The 12,238-nt window shown below is 42.6% G+C and overlaps 1 protein-coding gene across 1 annotated transcript in view; it reads right to left on the reverse strand.

The window, feature by feature from the left end:
* Positions 1-12,238, reverse strand: part of SLC38A4 (solute carrier family 38 member 4) — a 142,463-nt gene that overhangs the window by 88,831 nt on the left and 41,394 nt on the right. The gene's annotated exons all lie outside the window — the stretch shown is intronic.

Genomic DNA, 12,238 nt, shown 5'->3' on the forward strand with positions numbered 1-12,238 from the left:
GCAGATGACACCCAAATCTATCTGTCTACTCCTCACCTCACTCCTTCAGTCTCTTCTTGCATTACTAACTTACTAACTGATATATCAGCATTGATGTTGCACCACTTCCTTAAACGAAATCTATCTAAAACTGAGCTATTAATATTCCCCCCTGCCCGTGTCCCCCTCCATTACTTTTCCATCAAAATCAACATTGCAACTATCAGTCCCTCCCCTAGGTGTAATCCTAGACTCTGACTTGTCATTTCAGCCCCAAGTCCAATCGTTGTCAAAAGTTTGTAGAATTCACCTCCGTAACATCACTAAAGTTCGTCCCTTTTTAGCAAATGAAACCACCAAGCTCCTCATTCACTCCCTTGTGATCTCTCGCCTTGCCTATTGCAACTCCCTTCTCATTGGCCTGCCTCTCCATAGGCTATCCCCTCTTCAGTCTATCATGAATGCTGCTGCCAGACTTATCCACCTCACCAACCGCTCAGTGTCTGCCAACCCTCTCCTCCAATCCCTCCCAATCGCCCAGCGAATTAAATTCAAAATACTAATCACAACATACAAAGCCATTCACAACTCTGCCCCGAGCTACATCCCCAATCTTGTCTCCAAATATCACCCAAATCGTCCTCTCCGCTCTTCTCAAGACCTCCTACTCTCAAGCTCTCTCATCTCTCTCATCTCCTTCTCCCATGCTCATCTCCAGGATTTCTCCAGAGCCTCTCCCATCCTCTGGAACTCACTACCTCCACCTGTCCAGCTATCTCCTATGCTTCCTACCTTCAGGCGATCCCTAAAAACTCATGTCTTCAGGAAAGCCTATCACGTCTCCAACTAATCTTCTACGATTTCCATCAGCTCATTTCACACAGTTACAACCTTTTGTACCACCTGCCCCACTCTATTGGATTGTAAGCTCTTCTGAGCAGGGCCCTCTTAACCCTCTTAAATTGTATTTTATTGTATTATAACTGTATTGTCTCCTCTTTATATTGTAAAGCGCTGCGTAAACAGTTGGCGCTATATACAATAAATCCTGTATAATAATAATAATAATAAATGCCATAAATCTATCCCCCATTTTGTAGACGTATTAACTTTTGCGCAAACCAATCAATATACGCTTATTGTGATTTTTTATTACCAAAAATATGTAGAAGTATATATATTGGCCTAAACTGAGTAAGAAATTAGTTTTTTTTAAATTGAGATATTTATTATAGCAAAAAGTAAAACATTTTGTAATTTTTTTCCCAAATTGTCGCCTTTTTTTGTTTATAGCGCAAAAAATAAAAATGCAGAGGTGATCAAATACCACCAAAAGAAAAAAAGGATGCCAATTTTGGTTGGGTACAGTGTCGCATGACCCCGCAATTGTCCGTTAAAGCGACGCAGTGCTGTATCACAAAAAATGGCCCGTTCATTAGGCAGGAAAATCTTCCAGGGCTGAAGTGGTTAAAGTGTTACTAAACCCACATTAAAATCTGTTTGTATATGCAGTAAAGCATGCTTGTTATACTCACTGTGGAACCTACGGGGTTAATCCTCCACATTGTGTAAAAAGGCTGTTTGTTCCTGTCTTCCCTGAGCCTCTTCCAGGATCCTGGGTTTAGTAACACTTTAAGTAAATCATCCCTAATGATTTCCATATTTCCATATTTAGGTTTCTATGCATTACTGTTGAGAGAACCAATCCAAAAAGGCAGAGTCTATTCAAAATCGGCTATTATATTTTTACATTCCTTAAATACCACATACCTGGACTACTACTTAATTAACTTATGCATTTAATTATTTATTTCCTTCTGTGAATTGACTTTAACCCCTTTTCATGCAGCATTTACTGACAGTTTTGAGCGTTTCACGGTAAATGGCGCAAAATGGTATAGTGATTTCACAGTTGCAGGATCACACCTACGCGATATTTAGGGAAAATTTGTCCGGTCTCCTAAATACCGCATGCAATCTGGTTCTGTGAATGGACCCCACTGTATTTTACTGTAACAAAAGTAACTTTTTTATTGTTCATAACTGTGTTGTAACTTTTATTAGTAATGCTATTGGGTTTATTCAAAATGTTCTTAAAGCACAAGCTCAGTTCTCAATGTTTTCAAAGATCACCCTTTAATCATCATATGGCAAAATGATGTGTGCCTATAATTGTGGAACTTTTAGAAGTATGGAGGTGTAGCTTGTACATTAGGGACATTTTGAATAAACCTAATGACACCTGATTCTGACACCTGATTCTGACACTTGACTTTGACTCCTGACTCTAACACCTAAGTCTGACTCCTGATAAGTTTGAATGTAGTTTGAGGGATTGATTGATCAACCATAGTTTGCTTAGTCCTGACTGAAGGGTTAAGGAGGAGCATAAAGAAAACTGAAGTATGTCCAAAAATGGACACCATAAGGCCTGTTTCACATTGGTGTTACTATCAGGTCTGCTGGTCAGTTTTATTAGGCGGACCTGATTAGACGTTCCATTCAAGACTATGGACAGGCACTTGCAAACAGTCATGTGCCCGTTTACATCAGATTATCTCAGTTTGTCCAGGTCCAGAAAAAAATGGAAAAATGTCTGCATCCTTTTCTGTTTTTCAAATCTTAACATGGCAGATCAAAGGTAATCAGATGTAAATGGATGTAAGCTCATTTGCATCCAGCCACCCATGGATATAATTTGGATCTGGGAAAAATAACTCTGGTTTTAAAATGCAGCAAAAAAAAAAAAATATTAAAAATGGAATGAACACAGATGTCACAAAAGTGATTACCATTACCATGTTTCTGTCCTGCTCCAATTCAGTAGCAGGTCTTTTTTCATGGATTCCCTGCTGATTGGAGTGGAGATGACCCAGGTAAAAGGGGCCTTAGAACAAACTGAATCAAACATTATAAAAATTTTTTGCCTTCTTCTAAGTCTACTGCAGTTTTAGGGTTCAGGGGATGAAGGGTGTTATTTCTTTCTTGATCAATGAACATGTCTTTTTTCAACCTGCTATTTAAGCTTCCAACTTTGTACTTTTGTAGATATTGTTACTTGTACAAATCAAGATTAAATCTTGACTTGACAGAACTGTGGCTGTTAATCCGTATGGTGGAAATGAGTGCAATGATAATAAGGCTGAAATTAATACTTTTATCTGATTCATCACAAACTGATACCTACAATTACAAATAAGATCCGTTAATTGAATTATCCGATAATTTACAATTAAAAAACAGGAGAACAGCAATTAAAGATGTGCTGCATTGGCATTTTTTCTGATCAGTTTTTTTTGTTCCCACCCCAAAAAATATATTCCCCAAGATTTAAAACAGTAAGGTATCTTTTACATTATTTTCTAAAGAAATGTGTGTGGGATACATAAAGCCCTTTTTGGAAGCCCTGTGCAAGGCGGCAGCAAAGCTACCCCCGGGGGGAGAAGGTCAGTTCCACATAATGCCAAATTTTTAGGGATTGTGTAGAGGTTAGTACTGGAATTTTCATAGGCTCACCTCTATCCTGAAGCACTTATCTTCCCTCATCTATGTTATACTTACATTGCTTGGTGCCATGGCCCCACCTTTTCTCTTCAGGCAGTTATCATGCAGTAATATAGAAACACTTATGCTCAGGGTGTCTCTATGGTTAAAAATTAACAACTATCTAAAAGAGGAAGAGCCACTTCATCAAACAAGGCAGATAAAATATTGTTAAGGGGAGGATCTTACTGGAAAGGGGGAGGGGTGCCTATTAGATAATTGTAAGTTATTGGATTAATACATTAAAATAATTATAAATTAAAATAATTATAAGTTGCAATTTAAGTTATATGAACTATTTTTTTTTTAAGAAAAGTAATCATAAAGACATATTTATTAAACAGCTGGTAAATTTCAGGGGACTTTATATTCCAAAAGTATGCATTTCCTAGCATATGGAATATGGAAAAAATATGAAAAATATTCTATATATTGTTTCAAAATGCTACTACTTATTTAATACTCATTCTCTGTATAAGCATAGCAGAAATCTCTGGTGCATCTGCTAAAACTGTGAGTGGTAAAAAATTTACATTAAAACATTCTGAGAAAATGCAGTTGTCCATCAAAAACTGCCCATGAACTCACAAGGCAGTTTGAGAAAACATTTTGTAAATGAAAATAAGTGCGCAATATATGTGCTGATTTCTTGTTGAACTTTGATGTTTAACTTTCTGAAGGTGTGCAACTGCACTGTGCCATAGTACATATTTACTTGAAAACACCTCTTCCAGCTTGTTCTTTAAACATGTTGATGGACATGCATCTGTTTTGTATTTCTTCTGATCATGATAAGAAATTTATACAAAATAAGTGACAAAACAAAAAAGAAAAAAACAAAACAAACATTAGTGGTACATTTAAAATGCTAAAATACAGTATTAAGAAAATAATTTTTTATGTTAAAGGGTACGTAAACCGTAATAACAAATTCCTCTTATTTGCCCTTTTTTGGGGCAATTAAATGTACAATTGAAGGCATTTTGCTATAGCTACTCTAAAAGTACAAAAAACAACTATTGATCCTAATTATAATCCAATGATCTTGTTGTACACTCTGCTGTGCTGTCTCAAGTGGTGTTGTCAGGTTGCTTTGGGGAAATACAGAAAACCTTCCCACCTATCTTTATATCTTTATATTATATTAGGCTATTATTATACAGTATATACTATATATATATATATATATATATATATATATATATATATATATATATATATACACAGTATCTCACAAAAGTGAGTACATCATATTTTTGTAAATATTTTCTTCTATCTTTTCACGTGACAACACTGAAGAAATGACACTTTGCTACAATGTAAAGTAGCGAGTGTACAGCTTGTATAACAGTGTAAATTTGCTGTCCCCTCAAAATAACTCAACATACAGCCAAGTCTAAACCGCTGGCAACAAAAGTGAGTACACCCCTAAGTGAAAATGTCCAAATCTGGCCCAATTAGCCATTTTCCCTCCCCGGTGTCATGTGACTCGTTAGCGTTATAAGGTCTCAGGTGTGAATGGGGAACAGGTGTGTTAAATTTGGTGTTATCGCTCTCATTCTCTCATACTGGTCACTGGAAGTTCAACATGGCACCTCAGGGCAAATAACTCTCTGAGGATCTGAAAAAAAGAATTGTTGCTCTACATAAAGATGACATAGGCTATAAGAAGATTGCCAAGTCCCTGAAACTGAGCTGCAAGACCATACAGTGGTTTAACAGGACAGGTTCCACTCAGAACAAGCCTCACCATGGTCGAACAAAGAAGTTGAGTGCACGTGCTCAGTGTCATATCCAGAGGTTGTCTTTGGGAAATAGACGTATAAGTGCTGACAGCATTGCTGTAGAGGTTGAAGGGGTGGGGGGTCAGCCTGACAGTGCTCTGACCATACGCTGCACACTGCATTAAATTGGTCTGCATGGCTGTCATCCCAGAAGGAAGCCTCTTCTAAAGATGATGCACAAGAAAGCCCACAAACAGTTTGCTGAAGACAAGCAGACTAAAGACATAGATTATTGGAATGTTCTGTGGTCTGATGAGACCAAGATAAACTTATATGGTTCAGATGGTGTCAAGCGTGTGTGGCGGCAACAAGGTGAGGAGTACAAAGAAAAGTGTGCCTTGCTTACAGTCAAGCATGGTGGTGGGAGTGTCATGGTCTGGGGCTGCATGTGCGGCTGGCACTGGGGAGCTACAGTTCATTGAGGGAACCATGAATGCCAACATGTACTGTGACATACTGAAGCAGAGAATGATCCCCTCCCTTTGGAGACTGGACCGCAGGGCAGTATTCCAGCATGATAATGACCCCAAACACACCTCCAAGATGACCACTGCCTTGCTAAAGAAGCTGAGGGTAAAGGTGATGGACTGGCCAAGCATGTCTCCAGACCTAAACCCTATTGAGCATCTGTGGAAGGTGGAGGAGAGCAAGGTCTCTAACATCCACCAGCTCCATGATGCCCTCATGGAGGAGTGGAAGAGGACTCCAGTGGCAATCTGTGAAGCTTTGGTGAACTCCATGTCCAAGAGGGTTAAGGCAGTGCTGGAAAATAATGGTGGCCATACAAAATATTGACACTTTGGGCCCAATTTGGACATTTTCACTTAGAGGTGTACTCACTTTTGTTGCCAGCGGTTTAGACATTAATGGCTGTGTGTTGAGTTATTTTGAGGAGACAGCAAATTTACACTATTTATACAAGCTGTACACTCACTACTTTACATTGTAGCAAAGTGTAATTTCTTCAGTGTTGTCACATGAAAAGATAGAAGAAAAGATTTACAGAAATGTGAGGGGTCTACTCACCTTTGTGAGATACTGTATATATATATATATATATATATATATATATATATATATATATATATATATATATTTATTGATTTTAGATTGATTTTAATGGGGTTCGAGTTTGGCATACAAATTTCTTTGAAACTCCTGCCAAACCAAATCCAGAGCAGTTTAGCTTATTTACAACCAGGAAGATGGGGGACTAACAGGATAACTAGGTCTTCCCATAAAATTATTAGATTAATAGAAAACAAGTTAAATTTTAAAACACCAAACAATCCCTTGCACCTCAAACGCTTTTGGAGCTTACAACTCTAAGAAATCAATTGAGATCCCTGGCGATGTTCAAAGCTAAGGAAGTGATCGCGAAATGCAAATGCACTTTCTACGAGCACAGCAACAAATGTGGTAAATTGCTAGCGAGGGCCTTGAGAGCCCAGAGGGCACAAACGTTCATCCCTGAGCTCATGGGAGAACAGGGCCACAAAGTACATATTATGGAGGACATTACGGAACATTTCCGCAAATATTATACCTCTTTATATAACCTTCCACAACAATTGTCGGCTAGTGATAAAGTAAGAGAAAGGGAGGCTATACGAGAATATATCCAGAAATCGGGTCTCCCTCGGCTGCCTGATGAGGCATTAGCAACTATGGAGGAACCAATATCGGAGGAGGAGGTAGCACTGGCCATCACCCGTATGCAAAAAGGTAAAGCCCCGGGCCCAGACGGATACTCGCTGACATACTATAAGACATTCGGGGGTATCATGACACCACACTTTCTTGCGGCCTATAATGACACCAGGGAGGGGACGAGTCTACCTCAGGATTCATTACGGGCGTTCATTTCGGTAATTCCAAAGGAGGAGAAAGACCCGTTGTATTGTCAGAATTATAGGCCTATATCCCTCCTTAATGTGGATCTAAAGATCTGTACCAAAGTTCTATCCATGAGATTATCGGATTGGATCCCGTCAATTATCCACTCAGATCAGGTCGGATTTGTGCCCTCCAGAGAGGCGAGGGATAACACCACGAAAGCAATCAACCTTATCCACGCAGCACGAATGAAGGGAATCCCGATGCTACTTCTCTCTACAGATGCCGAAAAGGCGTTCGATAGGGTGAACTGGCCTGTCACGTACCTGGTGATGGAGCCTGATATGCAGAGGACGGCCTCTCTTACAACTCTGACTTGAAGCCCCTGATAGAGCTGACAGGAAGCACCAAGATGCAGAGTCGCACGAGTGCCTGGCGGGATCACTGAACCTGGAGCTGGATCGGAGCACTCGGCCGGGCTGTAGAGGTGTCTGTAGGAATCCCAGAGCAGTGGTAGGCAGGTAGCTGGAGTGAGTAGACAACCGGTCCCCACAGGCAGAAGTGCAGGTGCAGCAGAAGGGATGGTGGCACCCTCAAGGCTGAAGAGAAGGCAGGTACAGGCAGGCCGGGTCATACACAAACGGGCACGTCAGGAACAGAGGCGGAAGCGGAATCAGATTACAGGCCGGGTCGTCAGCAGACTGGCAGCGAAGTGGCAGAAGGAGCAGGCAGATGCAGAGTAGAGGACAAGCCGGGGTCGGATGCAGGCAGGAAACAGGAACATCAGGAAGCAAGCCGGGTCACAACAGGAACAGAAGTCAGGTAGGTAATTGCAGGATACACAGGGAACGCTGTAGAGCAGGCAGCACTGAGTCTGGAAACTGACTGAGTTTAAGTAGCCTGTTTGGGTGTCAAAAAGCTGTCACAGGGTGTGTGTGCACCAATGGAATTCTGACAGGGGCAGAGGTAACAGGTCATCTTCTTCGGCAGCCATTTTGGGTGCTGGCATGCCCTTCCTGACAGGCAGAGGTAACAGGTCGTCTTCTTCGGCAGCCATCTTGGGTGCTGGCATGCCCTTCCTGACACTGCCCCCCCCCCAAAGGGCAGCCTCCGGATGCCCAACTTGGCCCACTTGTCAGGATGGGAGTTCTTAAAAGCTTTGGGCATGGATATTACCTTCAGGTTCCCAGGAGTTGTCCTCTGGCCCATACCCTTTCCATTTTATCAGGAACTGGATCTGATTTCTTCTCTTCCTGCAGTCTAAGATTGTTTCCACCTCAAACTCTTCCCCCCCGTCAATAATTACAGGTTCAGGCGGGCCGGAACTTCGTCCTGGGAATGGGTCAGGAATGGCAGGTTTCAACAAGGTTATGTGGAACACAGGGTGGATTCTAAATGACTCAGGCAACTCTAATTCATACGCAACCTCATTGATCCGTCTCTTCACCGGAAATGGTCCTATAAATTTAGGGCCCAGTTTCTTTGAGGGACAGGCCAGTTTCAAATTAGTAGTTGCTAGCCATACTTGGTCATCAGGGTTCAAGATCAATTCTCCCCTTCTTTTTCTGTCAAAAACTTCCTTATTGTATGCCTGTGTCTTGGCCATTGTTTCCTGTAGCAGTTTGTTATTGGTGTTGAAGAAATTTATAGTTTCGGAAACAGCTGGTACAGGGGAATCTGGAATTGTATTAGACAAAAAAGAAGGCTGGAAACCGTAGTTTGCAAAAAATGGAGATTGCTTTGTAGCAGAGTGTACTGAATTGTTATAAGAAAACTCGGCCAGGGGAAGCAGAGAAGCCCAATCGTCTTGAGAAAATGAGGAGAAACATCTCAGGTACTGTTCGAGGGTTTGATTAGTCCTCTCTGTCTGCCCATTCGTTTGTGGGTGATATGCAGAAGAAAATGAAAGTTCAATCCCGAGTGCATTACATAAGGCTCTCCAGAATCTGGATGTAAACTGCACCCCACGGTCGGACACAATATTGGCCGGAATCCCGTGAAGCCTTACGATCTCCTTGACAAAGGTTTGAGCTGTTTCTCGAGCAGATGGTGTGCCCTTCATGGGCAGGAAGTGTGCCATCTTAGATAGTCTATCGACAACTACAAAAATGGTGTTGGGGGAAGTTCTACAATAAAATTTATTGAGATCATCTTCCAAGGTCTACTGGGGACAGGTAAGGGTTTTAGCAGACCCCAGGCTCTGGATCTGCTAGTTTTATTGCGGATGCAAGTGGTGCAAGATTCCACATATTTCCTACAATCTTTTTCCACCCCAGGCCACCAAAATGTCCGTTGTACTAATTCAGTTGTCTTGCCAATGCCAAAATGACCTGCCAGCACATGATCATGGCATCGCACCAGGATGGCCATTCGGAGGTCTTCCGGCACAAAGACCTTGTCTTCATGCCAAAGTAGCCCATCTTTTGCCAGTAGAGAGATCCCGGCTGGTGAAGGGTTCCTTACTAGAGTTTGTTTAATTTGTTTTATTAACTCTCCTTGAAGTAACAGGAAGTTCCCAGGGGATAGAATGGTATCCGGAGATGAGATTTCTTCAGGTTTGCTGAACATGCGTGATAACGCATCGGGTTTTGCATTCTTGGATCCAGGCCTGAATGTTAAGTGAAAAGTGAATCTAGAAAAGAATAGTGCCCACCTGGCTTGTCGGGGTTTCAATCTTTTTGCTGTTCTTAAATATTTGAGGTTCTTTTGATCGGTATAGATTAAGATTGGGTGTGCGGCCCCCTCTAGAAGGTACCTCCATTCCTCCAGGGCGGCTTTGATGGCCAAAAGTTCATGGTCCCCGATGTCGTAGTTCCTTTCGGCATTTGACAGCTTGCGGGAAAAAAAAGCAACTGGATGCAGTAGAGCCTTAGCTCCTCGCCTCTGGGACAATATTGCTCCTACCGCTTTTTCTGAGGCGTCTACTTCCAAGACGTAGGGCAAGGCTGGGTCAGGGTGTTTCAGGACAGATGCAGATGTGAAAAGTCTTTTTAGGGTGTCAAAAGCTTTCTGAGCTTCCAGAGACCAAGAGAATCTTGTACCTTGTTTGGTTAAACTTGTAATGGGGGATATGATTGCAGAAAAATTTCTGATGAATTTTCGATAAAAATTTGCAAACCCCACGAAACGTTGGACACCCTTCTTATCACTGGGAGCAGGCCAATCCAGGATGGCTGTAACCTTCTGGGGATCCATCTGGATGCCTTCGGTGGAAATGATTAAACCCAAGAATTGGATGCTTTGGCGTTCAAATACACATTTCTCTGGTTTTGCATAAAGTCCGTGTTGTCGAAGGCGACTCAATACATTCTTGACGTAACTACGGTGGTGATCTAGAGAGGGAGAGAAGATTAGTATATCATCAAGATAAACAACAAAAAATAGATCCAGGAAATCTTGGAAGGCATCGTTGATGAAGTGCTGAAAGGTAGCTGGGGCATTGCAAAGTCCAAAGGGCATCACAAGGTATTCAAAATGCCCAAACCATGTGCGGAACGCCGTCTTCCATTCTTCCCCCTCTCGTATGCGAACCAGATTATAAGCACCCCGAAGATCCAATTTTGTGAAAATGGTGGCCGTACCGAGTCGCTGGAATAATTCAGGCACAAGTGGAAGAGGGTAATGGTTTTTTACAGTGACCTTATTAAGTTCACGGTAGTCCACACAGGGCCGTAATGAGTGGTCCTTTTTTTCTACAAAGAAGATCCCCGCACCGGCAGGAGATGTGGAGGGGCGAATAAACCCCTTTTTAAGGTTGTCATCAATGTAGTCTTTCAAAGCAACAAGTTCAGATTCAGATAGAGGAAAGATCCTGCCAAAAGGAACTTCAACCCCAGGAAGGTGCTCAATTGGACAGTCATAAGTCCTATGAGGAGGAAGCGTTTCTGCCCCTTTTTTGCTGAAAACATCCAGAAAGTCGTGATATGCTACTGGAACGACTTGGCGGGCTTCGGACTCCAAATCGATGCACAGCAGGGGAGATTGGTCCTGATGATTCTCTTGCCAACAATGCTGAAGGCAATAGGGGGAAAGAAACTTGATTTCTTCTGTAACCCAGTTAATGTAAGGGTTAAGAGCTTTTAACCAAGGCATACCCAGAATGATTGGGAACAGAGGGGAAGCGATTGCATCTAGGCGTAGAAGCTCTTGATGGTTCTCGGCAATAGTGGTAGATAATGGGATGGTTTCATGAGTAACCAATCCAGATTTAATGGTGGATCCGTCTGCCAGATGTACAGAAAGTCTCTGAGCCTTGGGTAGTAGAGGAATTTGATGTTTGGCAGCAAAATCTAAATCTATGAAACAGCTGCAAGCTCCAGAGTCAATTATAGCGGGGGTCTGGATAGTTCCTCCTGGGAGCTGTAACAAAATGGAAAGAGCAAGATGAGCAGAGTGATTGGGTAGAGATGGAGGAGAAGTGGATGTAACTGAGAGGCACTTGCGGATCTTGACCGGACAAGATCTCACATAATGTCCTGATCCTCCACAGTACAGGCAAAGATTTAGCTGGCGTCTGCGCTGGCGTTCTTCTGTAGTCAGAGAAGGACGGAGGAGACCAAGCTTCATGGGTTCAGGTGCGTCTGAAGCGGATGCGGCAGGAGCAGGTAAAGCGGGACTGAAAGAACCAGACACTCGTGGAAGCATCCATACTGGACGGGACTGGTCGGTGGCTCGTTCCGACCTACGTTCCCTTAAGCGACGGTCAATCTGGATTGACAAATTTATAAGTGTCTCCAAGGTGGAGGGGACACCTGTTCGTGCTAGCTCGTCCTTGAGATTATCAGAAAGGCCCATGCGGAACTGGTAACGCAGGGCAGCATCGTTCCAGTTAGTGTCGGAACTCCAGTGCCTGAATTCTGAAACATAGTCCTCCACGACCCTGTGACCCTGCTGAAGCGTGTGAAGGGCGGCTTCCGCAGTAGCGGCTTGCTGGGGGTCTTCATATAACTGAGCCATGGCTCCAAAAAAGGAGGCTAAGTCCGTCAGAGATGTGGCCTTTTGTTCAAGGAGTTGGTGAGCCCAGGCCTGTGGTTCCCCCTGAAGCAAGGAAATGACAAACCCGACCTTGGTGGCTTCCAGGGAGAAGGTTCGTGGTT

Source organism: Aquarana catesbeiana, linkage group LG03, assembly GCF_042186555.1.
Source record: "Aquarana catesbeiana isolate 2022-GZ linkage group LG03, ASM4218655v1, whole genome shotgun sequence".
NCBI lineage: Eukaryota > Metazoa > Chordata > Amphibia > Anura > Ranidae > Aquarana > Aquarana catesbeiana.